At 35.6% G+C, this 22,824-nt stretch overlaps 1 long non-coding RNA gene across 1 annotated transcript in view; it reads left to right on the top strand.

Moving 5' to 3' along the window:
* Positions 1–22,824, top strand: part of LOC114707281 — a 663,922-nt gene that overhangs the window by 526,658 nt on the left and 114,440 nt on the right. The gene's annotated exons all lie outside the window — the stretch shown is intronic.

Raw genomic sequence — 22,824 nt, 5'->3', positions numbered from 1 at the left:
TAGCTATGAGTTATGGAAAGAGTACTTTATGTAATACAGTTTCATATATGCCTCTACAGCATCCGGGGCTCACCTCAGAGTAATCACATACCAAGACATGGATGGGAAGAAGAAGAAGCAAATTTACATAAATTGCCTGGACAATTCATTTGCTCAACAATAAATTCAAACTTTTTTTTTTCTGGAGATTATCTTACTCTTGTGTGGGGAAAAGGACTTTTGAGTCAGATTGACTAGTGATGTGTTTATTTTATAACATTAATTTAGGTCTTGGGATTCTGTGAAAGACATTTTAAGCTTCTGATCCATAATTATACTACAGAAAACTGAAGATATTAAAACACCCTAGATTATGTTCCCACTGCTCTGAAACCAGAACATGCTCATATCTTCTCCTTACTATCAATTTAAACAATGCTATCCATTTCTTAGCTCTAATAGACGAGACAGTGCTTTACAGATTCATATTTTAGTTCTTCAAACAATGGAATTAAAATGGCAAAATAATAATAGCTTTAATACTTTAATGAAAATATAAAACAAACAAATATTATTGAGTTTTTAAACTAATGAGTTAATGTTAAAATTCTAAAATTCCTCTAAAAGAAGCTGTAAGAAGTTAGATGAATATATTTATATATGTGTGCAAATGTGTCTATGTAGCATGCAAATTGAAAAAAGAAAGTTAACATTCCTGAATTTGCATTCAAATTCATTCTTATCTTATAGAACAATAAATGTTAAATTTTTCTGTCACCAGGCAGAAAATAAATAACTACACACTGTTATCTGTACATGGTGGCACACTTGAAATGCTATGGGAGGTAGATTATAAGTTGGTGGTTAACCAGAGCTTCTTAGAATTACAATGTCTCAAAACAATAATTGTGGTGATATTGTGTTCCCCCAAAACATTGTGCACCCTAATAAACTTATCTGGAGTCAGAGAACAGAACAGCTACTAAATACAGAGGCCAGAAAATGGTGGCACACATGCCTTTAATCCTAGCATTCCAAAGGCAGACATCTGTCTAGATCTCTGTGAGTTCAAAGCCACTGGAAACACACCTTTAATCCCAGAAAGTGATGGCAGAAAGTTATATAAGGCATGAAAACCAGGAACTAGAGCTGGTTAAGCTTTTAGGCTTTTGAGCAGTAGTTCAGCTGAGATTCATTTTGGATGAGGACTCAGAGGCTTCCAGTCTGAGGAAACAGGATCAGCTGAGGAATTGGCAAGGTGAGGTGGCTGTGGCTTGTTCTGCTTCTCTGATCTTCCAGCATTCACCCCAATACCTGGCTTCATGTTTGTTTTGATTAATAAGACCTTCTAAGATTCAACAACAACACCAAAACATGATAGTAAATCTACAAGTCAAAATTTTTCTACAGAGTTGGAAAATGGCCTAGTGAATAAAAAATTAAGCCCAGAATTACAGTGAAATCATACTTATCTCCATTCTTTATTTACAACTTAGAATTTTTCTGATGTCTCCATCATTTGCTACACTTAGAGTTATATTTACATGATTTTGTGAATATATGATTATATGGAAAATGCACATACATATCTGTGTATCACACAAGCGTTGATTTTTCTCCTAATTGATATTCCAGTATATTCTCCAGCTATGTCATCAGATTTAATAGATCTGAAATACACATGTACTCAATCTGCTTCTTCCTTGTGTTGCATATCTGTAATCCAGCTACTTTTCTATGGATTCAAATCCTGAAACTGGGAATTATTATTGACTATCTCTTTCCTTTGTACATATACACTATCAAAATCACCTCCAATTTCTAGTGACTTAATGTCTCATAAAGTGAATTTTTTTGGAGCAGAACATATTTGGTGTTGTACACACTAACATCACTTTGCTCTATTCATGGCTGAACTGTCAGTTTAACTACGTCAAAATAAGTAGGTTACTCTTGGTGAAGCAGATTCACTATGTAGTCTTCCATGTTGCCTTAATCTGGTGAGAAAGGATACCCAGAAGTCTAAATTACAATAAGCAAATATATTTCTCAGATACCAGAGAGCTTCAGAACCCTAAATTCACTGGAAGTTGTCACTTGAAATTTAGAAATCTTCTGATTTGTCAGTCTTTCTACATTTGCCCAATTGACACCATAGCCAAGGAAACCCAAAAGTGACTGACTCAAATTTGACCAATTTGTGGGCAGCATGACATCCTGGAATATACAGAGGTCAGTCCATTTTTCTGTGCTACCCAGATAACTGACCTGCACTTACTTCTCTGCCATATATAAGAGCAGTATTGGGAGTTTGGTGAATATAAGTCAAGCACATTTTTTTTTAATGGGAAAAAGGCATATTTGGTCTAAGTATGAATACTGATGGACATAAGATTTCTATTCATTGTGCTTTGTTAAATTCATTATTCTGTCTCACCAAATATTTTTTCTGTCCAACATGTGGATTATTATAAATAAACGTTGTGCTCAGGAAAAGCGATGATGAGTATATATGAAGCCTTTGGGTGTTTTATGTATTTTGGGTACCTACAAATTTTAGTAAAAAATTCAGAGATAATAGTTTTTATGACCTTGTAACTGCATGTGTGTGATGAGATGAAAATGCGAATTTTAGAAGATATAGTACTATGAATATGTTATGATGTTAGGGTTTTGTTTTCACAATTTACCCCAGAGACAAATTATTAAAAATTTATATTTTAAATATTTGTTCATTAGGTATTGATACATTCACTTGAGTGTAGATATTTTCCCTAAGTGCTTTGAAAGTATACTTGAGATTTCATACAGGAGCAGAGACCTGGAGGCCATGTGCTTGTTGGATTTACAGCTGTTTGTATCAAGAGAGGGCAATTCATTTTGTGAGTCTTTGTTTTTAATGGGAGGGAGGCTGTCACTCTGTGTCACTCTCCATCACATTAAGAGGCATGCAGGAACAAGGAGCATTACTTTTATAATCAGTGGTGCATATTGGGATTTGTGAAGCATAAAATTTAACATTGTGTACTTGCAGGATCAGAGCGCAGTATTGTTCAACAGACCTCAAAGTGAGTGGAACTATATTGGTCTCAGCAAAGCATTAACATACAACAGTCAAGGAAAGATGGGGAAGCATTTATGTGAAAGCCATTTGGACATGCAGATTTTCTATAAATTAAGAAAAGTCTAGAACTTTCTCTTTGTATTCATTTTATACAAAGACATATAATTAAACTTTGGAGCTAAAATTACTTATGCTCATAATTCCCATTGTTTGCACAATACCTGGTTTTAACGGTCATTCCAAAAAGCAGTAAATATTATAAATTGCATGTTAACTGCATGAAAGAATAATTTCTCTCTGAATGGAGCACCTTGTGATAGATTCTCTATCAGAGAAGATGTACCCACATAAGGACCTGAAAACATTATAGGTGTTTTTTTTTTCACTGCATTCCCAATATCCTGATGGTGAGTATATGATTACTAATATGACAGTATTAAGAGGAAGAGCTCATAAACTCATGAGGTTGAACTTCTTATGGATTATAAGATTAAGATCCTTATAAAGGACTTCCGAACATGAGTGTGGCTCTTCCATTCTTCCACCGTAAGATGACACTGGTCTGTACACCCTAGCCCAAGCTCTACCTTGGGAATGGGGCTTTCTGTGAAATCTTATCAGAAAGCATAAATCTTGAAGCTTAACGAAACCCAGCACAATTTTCTGTACAATAAATGCACAGAATAGCTAATTATGTGCCCTGAGTTTTATTTCTTTGAAGAAGGAATGCTTAAGAGTGCTCAGATTCTAAGTGCAAGCAAATCCCTTCCAAACCGTATAGGCTTTGAATTAAAAGAAAATCCTAGCTCAAGAAACAGCATGTAGGAGACCGAACTCAAGTAATTTGTGAAAATATCTAGGAGTTAGAGCTAGGTGGAGCTGAAGTGAGGCATGCTCCTTGAGCAGCAAGACATCCCAATCTGGGAACATTTTCCAGGCCTTGCTCTGTGCCCTTTATATGCTTTCATTCATCTAGATTTCAGTCATTTCCTTTAGGAGACATCTGTGGGGATACAGTAAGACAGATACTTAGGGAAGTTCAAGAAAGGCGTTTGAGATTTTGATTCAATGTATTGTCAAGATTTTTTTCTAAATATCTTTAATTTTGGAGGTTCCAATTTCTAATCTATTTAAAGATGTGATAATTATTTGTAATTTTATCTTTAGAAATAATATTTGATAATGATATTGTGAATAACTCCCAAATGTATATTGAGTGTTGTAGCATACTTTGAGGCCTTTGTTCAAGAATTATTTTCTAATATATCATCTCAAGGGAAGTTTCCACTTTAGCTTCTTGGTAATGTTCTTTCCGAGTGATATTTTTTGTGATTCAAATTGAGACTTTTAAGGGACAATTTAAAAGATATTTATTGATTTTATCTGTCTGAACGCATGTATGTGCATGTGCATGTATGCAGGTGTGGGAGCATGTGTGTGTGTGTGTGTGTGTGTGTGTGTGTGTGTGTGTGTGTGTGTGTGTGTGAGCCTTGAGGTGAGGAACACACATACCAGGAAATGCATGAGCAAGTTAAAGGCAAGCATGCTGGGACTGGTTCTCTCCTCCCACCATATGGGACCCAGGGATGAAACTCAGCTTCTCGGGGATTGCAGCAATCTCCATTACTCACTGGACCACCTTTCTAGCCCCAGATTTTTTTTTTCTTTTGGCTAAGTATGGAATGCTAAGTGTAGGGGTCACTTTATGAAATGACGAGAATGGAACCACCACCTGGAGGCTGTCTTCTGTAAACTTATAACAATGAACTCACTTCACCATGAAGTGATAAAATATTGATATTTTGCATACGTATTCATTCATACCCCTATATGTTGTAAGGGAAGAAGAGTCTTTCAATTTTAGAGTGGTGTGACATGGATAGTGTTGGAGAGGAAATCGGGCAGGTCTGGAGGGAGAAAGGGAAGAAGGAAAGGGATATAAATGTATTTCACTTAACATTTATGAAAAAAATAAACATTTACAAGAAATAACCAATTTCAGAATTTAAGAGATTGAATTAATACTTTAGTCAATTAAGTTGGAATAATATGTAATTTCCCTCTTATGCTAATCTAGAAAGGAAATATGCATAGCATGTTTATCTTTCTTAGCATTATAATTTAAAAATGAAGAATTGGGGTAATCATACCATTTTTTGATGGAGATTCAATTAAATACATAAATGTCAAGTACTTTAACATTAAATACTAGCATGTCACTATTACAAATTATGAAATTATGCTTAATATTAATAAGTTATACTAAAATGCAGGCTCGGGTATTTTATATAATTTAGCATCCAGAAACTGCTATTCATTTCTTTAACTTACAAGAAATTTTAAATTGGAATTTAAAACACCATGTTGGAGACCCTCCCACTGGTATCTCATATCAGAGCTAAACTTTTCTTTTCTTTTCTATAATTGCTCATAAAATGAGAAAGAGGGCTCGGCAGTGCTTGAGGAGAGATATAAAAGCCACACATTAATTTTATTCAGATGAGATGATTTGTATGCAAGCTATCGGGCTACAAGCTTATCTCATTACAAGCTCACGGCTGTGTTTCATCATTTCTCAGATGCCATTAAGTTTAATAATAAGACTGCCTGTATTATGTATTAAAAATGTGTGTCAGTTCTCAATTCAGTATAATGGTGAAGCGTTTGTGAATATTTATTACCTCGTCTTCAGTGCTCTTAACTTGGTACTAAATAGCAAAGTTAATTGCCTTCAGGGCTCTAATTGCATTGTTCAGAGTGTGTTCTGGTCTGTCCTCTTCCTCTTCATGTGCAGAGATATTTGGAATATGTAGATTTTTCTGAAAAGCAATAATTGGCATGTGAAAACTTGCACAGGCATATAATTGCACCCTGAATTAAAACACAGTGGGTTTACTTGGTCTCTTGCCGGGTCAATTAGCTCCATGCCATTCTCTGTGGGAATACAAGTAGCCAGTCCTTCTGACTTTAAACAGTTACAGAGACAGTAATTTGCATATGCCATTTGTTCTAAGAAATTATTATGAGGCTAATTTTAAATGATATTAAATTAAATGATTGCAAAAATCTTTTGCAATAGTTATTTAATTAGTCATTCACTTTATTTTTTCAAATTAGTAATTCAATATGAAATAGTTTAAAATAGTTTTTGCATTCATTGTTTATATCCTTCAATTTGAATTCTTCAAATTATTCTCATTCATTTGTTTTTACCGCACTGGTAAAATATATATACATATATTTCTGCTATTGTTTACCTTCTCCTCACCCCATCCAGCCTCATAATTTTCAATGGATGGACCCATCTTTCTAATTCACACTTGTGTGTGTTACTTTTCTAGAGGTAAAAAAAAAATCTGAAGTAATATATACACATATCTCATAGATTTCCAATATTTTATGATTTTAGACATTACAAATACAAGAGAAAGATGTATCCAGTGTGTTTTTGGATAGACCATTAGTTTAGTCTATCTGATAAGCACTGTGCAGTGGGAAAGAGTTTCAATTTATATGGTAGTGCAATTTCAAGGAAGATTCTGCCAGCATAAACCAGTAAAAGTATGAGCAAGCAGATATAAAAGTATGTATTATGTTAATGGAAAATATAAGATTATATAAGGAAAAATCAAGTATGGTGGATTGTTATAAATTTCAGACTCAATCTCAATTATAATATATTTTGTTGAAAACCACCAAATATTTTTGTTCACACAAAAAGATATAATACATGTTTTCCTCTACTCCAAATGTTAGGATAAAGCAGCAAAAAGGATACTTTTGGTAGGCTGTCCAAGGTGAGCTGCTAAAAGATCACACCAAGCAAAAGATCTAAGGAAAGAGGTTTATATTCCTGAAGGGGAAGAGTAAAGGCCACCCAGTAGGGGGGCCATGAGACAGACAGACAGACAGACAGACAGACAGACAGACAGACAGAGAAACCAGGAGACGGAGAGAAGGAACAAGACAGAAAGCTATCTGGAAAGGCCAGGGCCTTTAAGGGAACACATGAGGCTATGTATCTCGAGGTGACAACCATGGAAATATGCTGCACCTGTGAGCTGCTGGCCACTGCCACTGTAGCTGGTGCATTTGTCAGGGGGCAAACTTATACCAATTCATCCTAGATCCTACCCACTCAAGTACCCAACCTCTCTTGCTCTCTCTCTTGTTCTCTCCCACTTCCTGCAAAAAAAGTCAAAAACCCAAAAGAACACAAAATAAAAATAAAAAATTAACAATAAGACAAAAATGATCAACAATCCACCTTCCCTGCCCCCAGTGGGGGGGCACCACAAATAAAACTATGGAGTCCATTTTGTATTGGTCAATACTCTTAAGCATTGGATCTGACCTGGGGTGTAGTTGATATAACCAGTGACACTCCATTGAAAATAACTTACTCTCTCTTGCCAGCTGGTATCAAATGCAAATAGCTTCATGGTCTGGAGAAGAACTTTTGTCCACTCTCCCTTCTCAGTGTTGAGATTTTATCTGGCTTGAACCTACGCAAGCTTTGTATGTGCCATCAAAGTGTCTGTGAGTTCATATTTGCATCAATCCTGTTGTGTCTGGAAGGTGTGGTTTCCTTGGATTTTAATCATTGGCTACACCAGAGTTGTGTGGTTTATAGAACAGCATTTTATATGAGAATAGAATAATTGCAGTTGTTCCACAAAGGAAAATGACACTTAAATTCTGTCCAGATATGATGTTTATTAGAAGGAAAGAGCCTCAAGGCCATGAATGGGTCTTGATGTGATGATGGTAGCATTAGAGAGAAATAATACAATATATGGAGATATGAACAAGAGGTGCCCTTAATGGAAAGGAGAGCATTCCTTTTAAAGTATGGATATAAGCTTTGCTAAGAGGGAGAATGGTAGAGAGACAGGGAGAGAGAGATATCAATAGCCGTCATGAGAGGGAGAGAAGAGCTATATCAAGAGATGCCTTTAGGGTAATCTCTCAAATGGAGCACTCCCTCCAAGGAGTTGGAAAACCAACATCCCCAGAAAAGAGGTAGAAATGGAAGGAGAGAGGGAGGGAGGGAGGGAGAGAGAGGGAGAGGGAGGGAGGGAGAGAGAGAGAGAGAGAGAGAGAGAGAGAGGGAGAGAGAGAGAGAGAGAGAGAGAGAGAGAGAGAGAGAGAGAGAGAGAGAGCGAGCTAATATTTTCTAAACTTTAGGGGTAGTGGGAAGTTTCATATTATGTGACTTAGCTCAGACAGGTATTATACACTGAATGTTAATGTAAAGTGAATAGAAAATTTCTTAATAATAATTATAAAATAAATAAATTGAGTGTTATCAAATCACTGAACAGATTGATTTTTAATCCAGCTAGAGCTGAGGGATGTATACCTGATTCAAGCTATGTCTAAACAGTACTTACACATGTCTGATGGAGAAAACTTTCAAAACAAAACAAAGAGAAAGAGAAAATAATGAAAAAAAAAAAAAGGAAATGCTTAGAAATAGTCAGTGCCCTGTGTCTAGGATGAAGATCTAGAAGGGGTTTTGCTGTGGATATCACTCTATATAAATAAAACACTGATGGCCAGTGACCAGGCAGGAAGTATAGGCGGGACAAAGAGGGAGGAGAATTGGGGAAACAGGAAGAAGGAGGGGAGACGCTGCAGCCACCGCCAGGAGAAGCAGCATGTGAAGACTCTGGTAAGCCACCAGCCACGTGGCAAGGTATAGATTTATAAAAATGGGTTAATTTAAGATAAAAGAACAGTTAGCAAGAAGCCTGCCATGGCCATACAGTTTATAAGTGATATAAGCGTCTGAGTGATTATTTTATAAGTGGATGGTGGGACTGCGGGGCTTGGGGAACCTGGAGAGAAGCCCTCCAGCAACAGCGTTTTTAGATCATGTAACATTCAAGTCAATGAGAGACTTGAGTTTAGAAAATGAAACAGAGGTCAGACTGTTTTTCTACTGGATTTCCTAAACAATCAAACAAACAAACAAAAAATGCTTGTAAAATACAGACAAGTAAATGGGAATGAACAATGTAAGGACTGATGTCAATTGAAGCAGAAGTGAGACCAGGAGCTGAAAAATTAATAGTTAAAAAAAGGGGGGAGTAGGTGGAGAGTAAGAGCATGAAGATATGCAGAGGGAGAGGAGAAGAGAGGGGGAGGGGAGGGGAGGGGAGGGGAGAGGAAGGTAGGGCATAGAAGGTAAAAGGAAGAGGGCGAGACACTGATTTTGATACCCATTTTCCTTCATGGATAAAATATACACCACCTAGCTAATTGAAAAAAATCAGTGTTAAAGTAATATATATATATATATATGATATGATAGGCCAGTGGATTATTCCAAGCAAGCATTGGTAGAGTTTCCCAGTTGTTTCCAGCAAAGAATATCCTGCTTGACACAGCTAGACTACAAACCTACTAAAATAAGAAAGATTGTACCATGAGTCATCGAGGAAGACCCTTGTAGGCAAGGCATTCTCAGACCCTTGACAGGTGGAGAAGAGATCATGAAAGAAGGCAGTGTTTGTTCAGGTACTGCTTCATTGTTATAATTCCATGATATCTCAGAAGGACTATCCCTCACATACTATGAAGGGATACCATAAAGCATCTTCATTCATCATGTAATCTGCTATTTCCTTTTAAAAATGTATTCATTTTATGTGTGCAAGTATTTTGCCTGTGTACATGTATGTAGATGATGTACATGCCTGGTGCCCACACAGGCCATAACTGGGGTTCTGGATGATTGTGAGCTGGGATGTTGGTGCTAAAAACTGAACCTGGGTCCTTCACAAGACTGGCAAGTGCTCTTAACTGCTGAGCCACTTCTCAGGTTCATGCTATAACATTTTTTCTTTTATTTATTTATTTATTTATTTATTTATTTATTTATTTAATTCATTCATTTATTCATTCATTCATTTACTTATTTACTTATTTATTTATTTATTTATTTATTATTTTATTTATTTATTTTTTGGTTTTTCGAGACAGGGTTTCTCTGTGTAGCTTTGCGCCTTTCCTGGAACTCACTCCGTGGCCCAGGCTGGTGTCAGACTCGCAGAGATCCAACTGCCTCTGCCTCCCTAGCGCTGGGATTAAAGGCGCGCTCTAAAATTTTTATATGAACATATCCCTCATGTCCCACCTTAAGGAAATGACCTGTAACTTAGACTTGAGCCAACGGTGTGTTTCTAGCCTTCCAGAGTCCTCTGTCTGACACTCAGGGTTTCTTTGTTATGGCAGAAAGTACTTAGAGAAGCTCTATTATTGACAGGAAGATTATTCTGTTTCTCTTTTAAAACCATTATTCTCTCTCTCTCTCTCTCTCTCTCTCTCTCTCTCTCTCTCTCTCTCTCTCATGTGTGTGTGTGTGTGTGTGTGTGTGTGTGTGTGTGTGTGTGTGTGTGTTTTGGAGAAGGGAAAAGTTTATTTCAGCTTACAGTCAGAGTCCATAATGAAAGATAGTCACGGAAAGATCTAAGGCAGGACTACTCTGAATGCAGAAACAGAAGCAGAGAGCATACAGGAGCACTGCTTGCTGGCTTGCATCCCTGACTTGTTCAACCTGCTTCTTTATACAGCCCAGGTGTGAGTACTGCCACAGCAGGCTGGGACCTTCCTTAATGAATTTTGTTTTCTATCCTCCAAAGTAATTTTTTTCACATTATTAGAGAAAGAGAGAAAGATAAAAAGACATTAGAAGAGAAGAGAGACAGACAGACAGAGTGAAAGAGAGATTCAAAGAAAGGAATAAATGTCCAACAAATTAATGTGAACCACATCTCTATTCTGTTTTTCTTTTCAATCATCTGCAAATACAGACACAATTAATTTCCCAACATAGTAATCCATAATGAAACACAATTTCTAGAGAAAACACCTACTGAACACCTGATTATCTCAGGAACATGGATGTTTTCACAAAATTAAAATGTAATTAGATCTAGGTTTGGCTAAATTCAGGAGAAGGATTTGAGAATCTGCAACCACGTAATTAATGTCTAATTGTTGGTAATTATGTTGTTTAGCTTCATGCACAACCCAATTTATTTTATTTTTGCAGGAGAGTCCATGCCAATTATACTCTGGCCACAACTGTCAAGGCTATCAACAAATTAAATACTGATTGTTAGGGCTGCATGATAATGGCCTATGAACAATTTGCATAAAGTAAGCAGGCTCTTAAGCCAGAAAAATAGCAAGTCTGTGCTGAATGTTGTATCCCCCTTGTCACTTCTAATTACCCTCTAATAGCTAGCCTGGCCAGAATTTAACACCCAAGCTGGAAATGGATAGCCATATGAGTGCTACAGATCTATTTCTTACTCCGTTTAAAATATTTAGGAACGAATTAAAATTCTTACAGCCTGAGAGAAAATTGAACAAGATTTGGCATTTAAACCTCTCTCAGTCTGCTGTTGCTCATCATTTGTATTACTGCTGCTGAACTGAATCTTCCCTATTTTTCTACTATTGTTTTGTTTTCTTGTAAAATAGTCACCGCGTAGCAGCTGAGACAATGCAAAAATGAAAAGCATGCACATAAAGTTCTGATTGTTTTATCGATTAAATATTTTTTCCTCATAAAATGCTCCTTAAAGTAGAAAATAATTTAACATTTCCAAGGACTGGTTTTACAGTTTAATCTATGTATATGTTTTTAATGTTCATGTTGCAGAGACAACTTCAATAACTGAATATAAGAAACAAAACATACAACCTCTAGTAAACCCCTACTATAATGTTAATTATGCCCCTTTAGCTGATAGCATATAATAAAAATATGTCACTGGAAATACATTACACATTATAGTGGTGATATATAATATGGAGCCTCCTGATGAAATGATTCCTCAGAGTGAAGGTATTCAGAGTTATATGTCATTGGAACAATAGCTTTTAGTGCTCTCCAGTACATCACAAGATTGACAACTCTGTGATGAAGGGTAATACATAATCCCTTCAGTCATACACTCCATTTTTTTTTCTGACCCATGGAACATTTTGTCTCTATTTTAATAATAGTACTATTCTTTTTCTTTTGGTAGTAAATAGATATAAGAGCTATACTTTGAGGGTATAAGCAGCAATGTGGTTTTGATTAGGGTATCAGCATCAGTTTACAAAGCCTTCCTGATTAAAAAAAAAAAAAGATAAATGTTCTTCACGTGGTGAAACAGAAGAACATTCATCAGTACAGCCTACAGTGACTGTATGTTAAAGCCAAAAAGAAAAAGGCAGATTAGAAGGCAAGCTATGGGCTTAGCTACGTAAAATAGTCTTTGCTCCCACTCATTTAGTCTTGCCTTAGTGTTCTCTTCAGGATGCCTGTAGGCACTTAGTGGCTTCCTGATCTGCAGACCCCAGAGCAGAGCTCTATTTTGATCTTAATTTAATCCACTGAAACTTATTGACATAAATTGTGTGTGAGGCATTGAGATGGAGTGGAGTTCACAGTGGTTAACATGCTTCCTATGCTAGAAGGAGGATCACGAAAATGAAACACATCAGTCATGATCGCAATCCCACTTGGCTCCACCTTCCTTCCCCCAGGTCCTCTTGCCATCCATGCTTAATTCAGAATATCATCTATCTGTTGACAAGGCATGGCTAGTGTTTAATGTCCTGCAAATATTAATTTTTTTATGTTCCTTATTTGTTTCTATTTTGTCCTTCCATGGTTTTAAAATGTATTTCTAAATATGAATATATCATACTCGCTATTTGATTCTTCTTAGCAAATGAATGCTGATATATTGACATAAACTTACTTGGCCCCAGAGTTTAGATAGCCTTTCAGTTTTAGAAATAATGCTAACAGGTATAGTCTTAGAAACACACACTTTTTTTGCACTTGAATTATACTGTTTGATTTATTTTTTTGGGGGGGGGTCAAGACAGGGTTTCTCTGTGTAGTTTTGATGTCTGTCCTGGGTCTCGTTCTATAGACCAGGCTAGCCTCAAACTCATGGAGATCCGCCTTGCTCTGCCTCCTGAGTGCTAGGATTAAAGGCATGCACCACCATTGCCTGGCTCATGGTGCTTTTCATGGGTGATGGATAGTAGTGGAGATACTATTACCCTACTTTGTTATACATAAATGTAGGTACTTACATTAATACTTTCATGTAAAAAGTGCCTCACTTCAGATATGGGATGATAACTATCTATGATAGTTCAAGATGTTTAAGGGTATATCACTGACTGGATACTTTAATAAACAGAAATTATGTTTTTTTATATATTTCTGGAGAACAGATGGAGTAGCCTACAAACTTGATTTCCTGTGAGAGTTCTTCCTGACTTATAGAAAGTATATTGTTCCTGTATTCTCACAAGGACCTGTGTTCTGTGCTTCAGTGGAGAGAAAATAAGCACTCTGATGTCTCATAATCATACAAAGAACTTGTATATGTGTGTGCAAGTCCTCTTAAGGGGATAATGGAGAAATGAACAGTTCTTCACCACCTAGGGAGGAGACTCCATTTCTAACCTATGAATCTTGACTACTTGGTCTGGATTTTCTCCACTTACTGTGTTTGGTCTCACTTTCTCTCTTTAGCATTTATACCATTGCCTTAAAGATTTCATGGTGACATTATCACCTAAATTCAGACATAAAATATAGTTGTTGCTAGCTAATCTTAAATTCCAGTTATCTGTTGAAACAATAGAATCATTCTGCCGGGTAGTGGTGACACATGCCTCTAACCCCAGCACTTGGGAGGTAGAGATAGGAAAATCTCTGAGTTCCTGGCCATCATAGTCATCAGAGCAAGCTCCAGGACAGCCAGGGCTACACAGAGAAACATTGTCTCAAGGAGCCAAAACAAACAAGCAAAAGACAAAGAATATTTCTAGTTCATATTTCATTAATGCCATTAATGAGATTGGTTGTAGCCATTGGAAATGGCAAGGTTTCCTTAGAGGTTATGCTTCTGCATGTGAGTATTGTTCAGATCCTGATGTGAAAGCACCACTTTGGATCAAAGATTCTATTACCAGCTTTTCACTGAAGAAATGAAAAAGGACTATCCGTTTTGTAGAGCCACTTACTTGGTGGCCTCAGAGTTTAGATAGGCTTTCAGTTTTAGAAATAATACTAACAGGTATGGTCTTAGAAACACATGCTTTTTTTTTCACTTGAATTGTACTATCTGTTTGATTTAAATTACATGCTTTTAGTTATGATCCACTTAACACTTCTCAAACTTAAATAGTTTTTTTTCTTTCTGACTAAAGAGCTGAACTTAAATGTTAGATGTAGGTGGTAATTGGTGAAATGTATTTTATATTTCAACTCAGAGAATTAGGGGGCATCCAAAGAGGCAATCACAAAACTCTTTACCCATAGCTAATGGAAAAATGTTCGGCTTATAACTGGTCCTTAATATGTTGAGTGAAATTGTCAATTATACCTGTTACCAGTCACCCATAGTTGTGACTGTATTTTACACAGAGACATGGAGGAATATACGTGGCATAAGAATTATGATCAGAATATGAAATTGGGAAGTCTTCTACTGAATTTTTCAACATTTAGTTTTTAATTTTTATCATTCGATTTAGTTTGAAGAAAATTCATCTTAGTAGAAATTACTACTTCAATTTCATTTTATTTTTCTTAATATTGTTGATAAAAATCTATCTCAGTTAAGTTTGTGTCTATTTGAAAAAAGTTTTTTTTTCCACAACTTTGTTATATGTTATGTAGAGACCCCGAGAGGTTTCCTAGTGAGAACTTACTCAGGGTCTGAGAATCTGAGCTTGCTTTACCCAGCAGGACTGCATAAGGGGATGATTTGACCACGGACATGTTTACCAGGTGTTTGGAAAGGTCTGTACATTGTGCTTTGATCTTGCAAGGGGGAAGTCTTTTGCCTCTCCCCTTGACATTATTTAAGAGGTCCCTTTGAATAAATAAAGGCTGTTGGGTATTGTCCCAGGCCTTCCCAAAGCTATCCTGTGTCTCTGTCTCTCTCCTCTTTGCTATGTTTCTAACTAAAAGTTTCTTATCCCTCTCTCTCACTCATAGGAACCCTTTTAAAAGAGGGTAGCAGGCTTCCCACAATGTTATATTTAGATTGTACAAATAGCCACTAACTATATTTCACTTGAAATAAAGTATTTTTAAATTTATCACAGGTATTCTTATATGATGCTTATCACAATGGTCAAAGAAGGCACAACATCAATAACAAAGAGAAACATTTGCTCTTTACTTATATGTTTAGAGGATAGAGATTACAAGGACATAGAAATTTGTGGACTAAAATTATCACTTTTTGATGAAAACATATCAGAAGTATGTGCATTTGTGTAAAAATTGGGATTTCCAACTCAGTGCATATAGCATGCATTGACTCTGTCCTGTACATTATGTATGCTAAAAATGAGTTTGCAAAAAGCACAAATGTAACTGACTTCATTAATCATGAAGGTTATTAGGAGATATTTTATAGAAATGAAACACTCCTTTTTTATGTAAATGTAAATTTGTGAAAATTGGGAAAAAATACAGTATACAATTGGAGCAGTTAAAGAGAGCCATGATTGATATCGAAGGAGAAATACAAAAGAGCAGTAGCATCAGAAATGTCCCAGTGACAGTGGCATTTAACTTGAGGACGATGGAGAAATCATCCATAAAAATCCTGGGAAAGAGTTAAGGAACTTAAGTCCAGTGTCATCACACTGGATAGAAGCTAGGGAGAGTGATGTAAAATACTAAGTGATGTAGACATCAGGTCATTAAAAAAAATCCAGAGACTATGTTAAACTTGTAGAATTCATATGGGAACCATTAAGAAATTATTATGTGATTGAAAATAGGGCTAAGTTACTTAATTGGGTTTGCATTTGTAAAAGGTTACATCACAAAAACAGATAAGGAATGAAGCAGGTGAAACCAAAGAGCCTTGATGAAAAGGAAATCATAGTAATTCTCATAGCCTAGGGATTGATTATGAATATGAAACTAGTGCAAATGTTTGTAAGATCATTTATATCCTCTTGCTAAACCAAAGTTTCATATGTCAAACAACTAGTATTTCTACTCTTAAATTTTGAAGAAATACTAGATATAAACATCAGAAGATATATATATTGATATATGTGAATTTTTCAAGTGTTAAATTAACTTTTAAGGGACCATAAGTTACCAAATATTTGTCATCATCAGAACATAGAAATAAGTTACAATTTATCTCAGCATTTGAATAGATAATTAAGTTGCATTATATTTACATTATAGAATAATTTATAACACTAAAAATTTAAACATCATAACTTTAATTGACATGAATGAAAACCCAGGACATAATTGTGTCAACAGAAGAAAATCATAGAACAATATATATACTACGATCTTTTAGTTATATATTAAGTACAAGACAAGTGAACAAGACAATTTAGAAATACCGACAAAAATGATGACATATTAAATAGATCTAGGAAATAAACACTAAAATAATAAGAAAAAGAAAATTGTCCTGTGGCTCAAGACAGAACTGAATAGGGTAAGGATGAAGAGCATAGTGTGTTTTTATACTCGATCTACATGAACAGGTGTTTTAGTATTTATGGTTCATATTTTATGCCATCTTGTAACTTTCATGATTAACACATATTAAATTAAAAGACAAACTTAAATAGTTATTAGATTCAAGCATGCAATTTTAAATATTACTCCTACAATCTTATAAATGTAACCAGTTAGTTATACTCCAGTGAAGTCAGTAAAATAAAAGGAAGACGTGAAGACAAAGGAGGATAAAATTGAAAGAGAGCTGAAAGCACTGGAAATTTTGGGAAGCCTTGAGAACTTCATCTTGCATTTATCTCCCCAAACCTTAGCTAAATGACATTCCTTCTGTCTTTTAATCTTTACACCTTCCCTGCTACACTCTATGTTGTTCTACGAGTGTTAATCAAAAATTTCAAATTGCAGATTTTGAAGTCAGTCAAATAAGAGCTCTTATAATCCTCTGCCCAAGTTTGAAGATCCTTTTGGTATTATTATGTACATGTTGTTTTTAACAAAGTGTAGGACTAATAATTCGACCTCCAATTTTAATCCAAATTAATCATTACAGTGGTATAAATATGTCCCACAAAAGATTGTGGATTAGGAAACTAGTCCCAATAGTTATGTGTTGGTGTTTGGAGCTTAGGCATCTGGTGTATAATTGGTGTTGTATTAAGTCATTTAAGTGATGTCCAAATGATATAATTGGTGATATTATGAGAAAACAAAGAGATACTCAAGATTGCATGTTTATTATTTTGCCACGTGGTGACCCATGCCATCTAAGGTCATCACAGGAGAACACACACCACATGCATCCTCCTAGGTATTGTAATTTTCAGCCACCTGAACCATAAGCACAAACAACTGTTTTAAATAAGTAGCCCAGTCTTATGTATTCTGTTATATAAAAAGATTGTTTGGCAGGTATTTATTAGGTAATATATAATATGCAGAATTGGAGTTGTGTTAGATCATTATTTCATCTGAAAAGTATTGAGTATACTTTCCAGACATCCAAATGATGATTGTGGGTAGGTAGATATCTTCTCTAAACTTCAAAGTGAAGTCTAGGCTAGTGAAAAACTAATAACATTAGATAGGTAGACAAAAAATTATATGGATGACATTTAGAGTAAATGAGAAAATGATCTGAGATGAAGTACTTAAGAAGTCACACATTTTTATGTTGGAAGGAGAAGAAAATGTTGACAGGGATCATGACAAAGAGGAGCCTGGAATTATGTGGGAGATGAGAAAGGAGAGTGCCTTGGGTCATACCTTCAGAAGCAGAAAATGTCATAAGAATTCATGTTTTATTTGTTTGAAACATGTTACTTGAGAAATGGTTGAAGAAGTGTGTAAGATGGAGAAATAAAACAAGAGTGTGACTTTAGGCAAAAACCCAGTCAGACTCTTGGTTTCTTGTGCACAGTCTGAAGATAAAATTGATCCTGAGAACTGCCTCTGATAAATGAGATAGGGTGGACTTTTATCACTCTCCTAGCATGACAAAATCTACTTTTCCTATTCCTTGAAGTTGACTTCCTTTCTATTCTTTGAAAGGGAGTGATTGTTGTCTGCAGATGGACCTGAAAATTCCAATACCATCCAAGAATCAGATCATAGGAAATAATTGAGTAGTGCAGAAATGAATTTTAAACTATGTTCAGAGGATATCAGGCTAAAAGATGAAAAAGTAACTGCTAAAGATAGCATCACAGTATCCAAAGAGAGTTTTTCAGAATGTTCAGTTTCACAAAGTATTCTTAAGAGTTTAAGGTAAGTTGAAAACTGACAATGATGTATTTGAATAAATGAACTTGATTAAAGACAGGACTGGTTATATGACAAATGATATTTTATAAGAGCTTGAACTTTATCCTTTATTCTGTAAGAAATCAATGAAGAATTTTAAGAAGGAGCCTGACAAAGTCATATTGGCAATTACTTCAGTGAAGACAATATAATGACAGATGATGATACTTGATCAAAACTTATGAAGGTAGCGAAGATATTATACAAATAATAGTAAGACATAGTAAATGCTTAAGGCATTAAAAATAGGAATAAGGTTTCTTCTCTTTTATTTAAGAAGTACTTGTGCACAGAGAAACCCTGTCTTGAAAAATAAAAAAAGAAGTACTTGTCCACTAAAGTAAATGAGAATTTTTCAAAAAGAACAAAACAAGACATTGTAATAAATGGCAATATGTTTCTATATTTGCAAAAATATAAATAAGTTACTGACTTAATAGAATAATATAAAAAGGCTGATTAATATAATCTAATTCAGTTTGTAGAGACGATATCAGTTGTCTGTGTTTTTGGAAATATCACAGAGCTAAAATATGAAAGCATATAATAATGTTGGTCAGTATCTTGGGGAAACAGCTTAATGAGTCAGATCATTTCCTAAGCAGGCATGAGGTTCCGAATTGAAATCTTCAGCCGTCATGATTAACTCTACAAAGGCTGCATTTTCCTATCACACCTGATGTGAGCTACAGAGACAGGCAAGCATAGGAGCTTGATTTTCTGCCAGCATAGCTGAAATCACTACCTTCTAGTTCAGTGAGAGACCCTGTCTTCAGGTAGCAATGCGGAAGGAAGTAGAAGAGGACTTGTGACATCCTCCTCCAAAGGCACGTGCACGGGCCTAGGTGCACACTTGCATACTCATGTGCATGCAACGTGCACAATGAACATCAAATTATGAAAATTGGGAGAGAGATTAGGGTCCAAACAGAAATTTTGTACTTCCTTATCTTGTAACAATCATAGCTAAAATTGAAATTCCTAAGAGGACCCAAGAAAAGATTGCCCATAAGAAAAGCAACATGATGGTAGACTACTAGATAATCCATTTTTAAATTCAGAGTGAACATATCAGATCTTATCCAAAATACTAAAGATGGAGAATACCTTTGTGGTTTCGCTGTTGGCCTAGTCTGTTATTGTCATTTGTGTTTGAATAGCACATGTAAGGAGCACTCAGTCCCACCAATTCTTCCTAAAATATCTGGCCATATGATCACTTCCCCATCAAGCTGTATCTCCCCACTTTATCTTCATAGCACATACAAGCAGATAACATATTAGCAGTGCATTTACTTCGTATCTTATGTAGTCAAATAAGACAGTTTTTCGTTATTGGGATCTACACACAAATACAGCCTGTCATTTTTGAGTACTATTTAGAAGCTAAAAAAAACACGCTAACTCTAAATGAGTCAGTAAATAACACATCTATTAGGGTTATGATTTTATTATTTTATAGACTCTACTTAACACAGTTTCAATGAACATTACTGCTGAATCAAACCTCGTTCACATTTTAACCACCTATGACAAGCTAAGTTCATATTCTTTGGCTTTCATAAAAAGCCTTGAATTATTTTTAAAGTAGAGGAGAACATATTAATCTCAGAGAAAATCAAATTTCTCTCTCTTGTCTCTCCATGGCTAAGCTACAATGCAAAGCAATTCTAAACATATCAATATTTTAGAAAACATTTAATCAGCAAACTGACTTATGATTATATGCCACAAATGACTTAGCTTACCAATAAGGTGTTTATTTGGAGGTTACTATCACTTCAATATATCTGGAAGTTATTAAGATGCAAAAAATATATGGTATGCACAAAATATTGATACTATATGACCAGGTGTATCTGACACTCAGGCATTAGATAGGTATATGTCTAGATATACATGATACTTAGGCTTTAGTTTGGTACATGCAAAACATATACACGATTCTCAGATATTAGGTTTGTACATCTCTGTGTCTTTATAATATTTAGATCTCTGATATATATCATCATCTACATGATATTTAGATGCTGTTATTTCAAACAGAATATAAGAATTTTGGATCCAAAATCTGATCAGTTTCATACTGAAAATATAAATATACATGTTCTTATGATTATTGAATAAAAAGGAAAAGAAAGAAAAGTGCATATGAAAGATGTTCAGAATCTGAGTGGAGCTTTCGTGTGCCTCTGCCTCATCGTTTCCTTTTTTCCAGCATTATTTTGCAGTATTCCTTGGGTAATCACATGAGTCAGCATTGCCTATAACATTACAAAGGAGGAATTGCACACTGTCCGCAAATAGTCATATAGCATTCCTCCCCAGAGCTCCATTTTGAACAGAAAAGAGAAGATTTTAGTTGTATTTGTACTAACTAATGGTGTTACTTTGATCGACTGACCACTGGCAAATATTTAAAAAAAAATTAAACTTCACTTCTAGAATTTTGAACTATTCACATGCTGGAAAAAACACATTCAGTGATCCAAACATTGTTTTGCAGAATAGTCTTTGACTATGTGAAACAAATGACACCTTCATGGGTAAGGAAGTTTCCTTTTTTAAAGTTCAGCTGAAATTCGTCATTGTAGAGGGGCCTGTTATTAGATCGCTGCATGTGACAAATGGCTCTCTCTTAGCCACTCTGCCTCTCCACTGTCTATCTTCCCAACCTTGGACATCAGTGCTCTTCTTTCAATGCATTAGTCATTCATGAATAATGACATAAAAGCTTAGCAATGCTCCAGACAGAGAGCCTTCTATTATACTTTTCTAACAACCATTAATATCTATAACACTCAGCAGTTTTCTAATTTTCTTTTATAAAGGACAAGCTATAACTGTGTGGCAAAGTAGCATGAGGTCCAAAACTACTGCCGGTTTTATTAGTGAAAGTGAGAAAAGAAAATAAGTGGAAAAAATGAGCTGTACCACTATTAGGCACAAGAAACTACGGTTTAAAAATAAGAGAGGAGGAAGTGATCATTGAATTTAAAATAGAATTTACAAAAAAAGCACGCCATATCATTAAATAATTTATTTTCCTTATAAATATCTAGAATAATGAAGAATTTCTCACATAGATAATTCTTATTGACCTCCCTGTTTCCAGGGCGGGTAACAGCATTAAATTGATTTCCTGCTTACAAGGAACTCTTAGTAAACTCCTAAGTTCTTTCAATAGTGTAGAAGAAAAAGCAAGTAGAAGCATCTTCATTTACGGGTAAGGAGACTAGAAGTATTTTAATAAATGAAATGAATGACATAGGCGATAACTAATTCTCTGGAGAAGATCATTTCTTCCCCTCTCAGCATTCTCCAGTTCCCTTGTTCCTTGTCTCAACTGAGGACCCAGAAGCTTCCCCTTTTCATGCTGGCATGTCCATTAGTGCGTCGTTGTTCAGGTCCTGTTTAAACAGCCATGTTCATGAGATTCCATGGGCATATCTGTAGCCTGAATCTTAAAAGTTCTTATTAATAAAAACAAATCTGGGCCAGGTATTGGGGATGAATGCTGGAAGATCAGAGAGACAGAACAAGCCACAGCTAACCTGACCTGGACAACTTCTCAGCTGATCTTGTTTCCTCAGACTGGAAGCCTCTGTGTCCTCATATCTGAATGGATCTCAGCTGAACTGTGCTGCTAGAAGCCTGAAAGCTTAACCAGCCAAATCCTTAACCAGTCAAATGCTTCTAGTTTTTGGTCCTCATGCGTTATATACCTTTCTGCCTTCTACCACCACTCCCTGGGATTAAAGGCGTGAGTCACCATGCTTGGCTGTATCCTTGAATAGAAGGATTTCTGCCTCGGGAATGGTAGGATTAAAGGCGTGTGCTACCACTGCCTAACCTTTATGTTTAATATTGTGGCTGTTCTGTCTCTGACACCACATAAGTTTATTAGGATGCACAATATTTTGAGAAACACAATACCACCACACATATCCTCATGGCATCTCCAGGGGACACAAACTAGCACATATTTACTCTTGCTCTGGCTCTTAGCAATTTATCTTTCTTCTTCTGAAATGATACCTGAACCTTAGGTGCAGCAAGAAGAGAGACTTTCATCAATATTTGTCAGTGTTTTATTCTTTTTATTAGTTAAATTACATAGACTAAACCAAAGATGCTGGAGGTTTCTAAAGAGAAAAGGAAAAGAAAGGAATCTATACAATGTCTACAGCAGTGGTGAACTGATTAAAGCCTGAATTTCTTTTGATGGTGTAGATTAATTGCCATTATAGCATGAGTTTATTTAATAATAATGTAAACAAATTTGTTATTTTAGGTCAACATGTTTAAATAATATTTCATGTCAGCATACTTTTTTTTTTCGAGACAGGGTTTCTCTGTGTAGTTTTGGTGCCTGTCCTGTATCTCGCTTTGTAGACCAGGCCGGCCTCCAAGTGACAAAGATCCCCCAGCTCTGCCTCCC

The sequence above is a fragment of the Peromyscus leucopus genome, chromosome 18 (genome assembly GCF_004664715.2).
Source record: "Peromyscus leucopus breed LL Stock chromosome 18, UCI_PerLeu_2.1, whole genome shotgun sequence".
NCBI classification, from domain to species: Eukaryota; Metazoa; Chordata; class Mammalia; order Rodentia; family Cricetidae; genus Peromyscus; species Peromyscus leucopus.
This window is presented reverse-complemented; position numbering and strand designations above follow the sequence as displayed.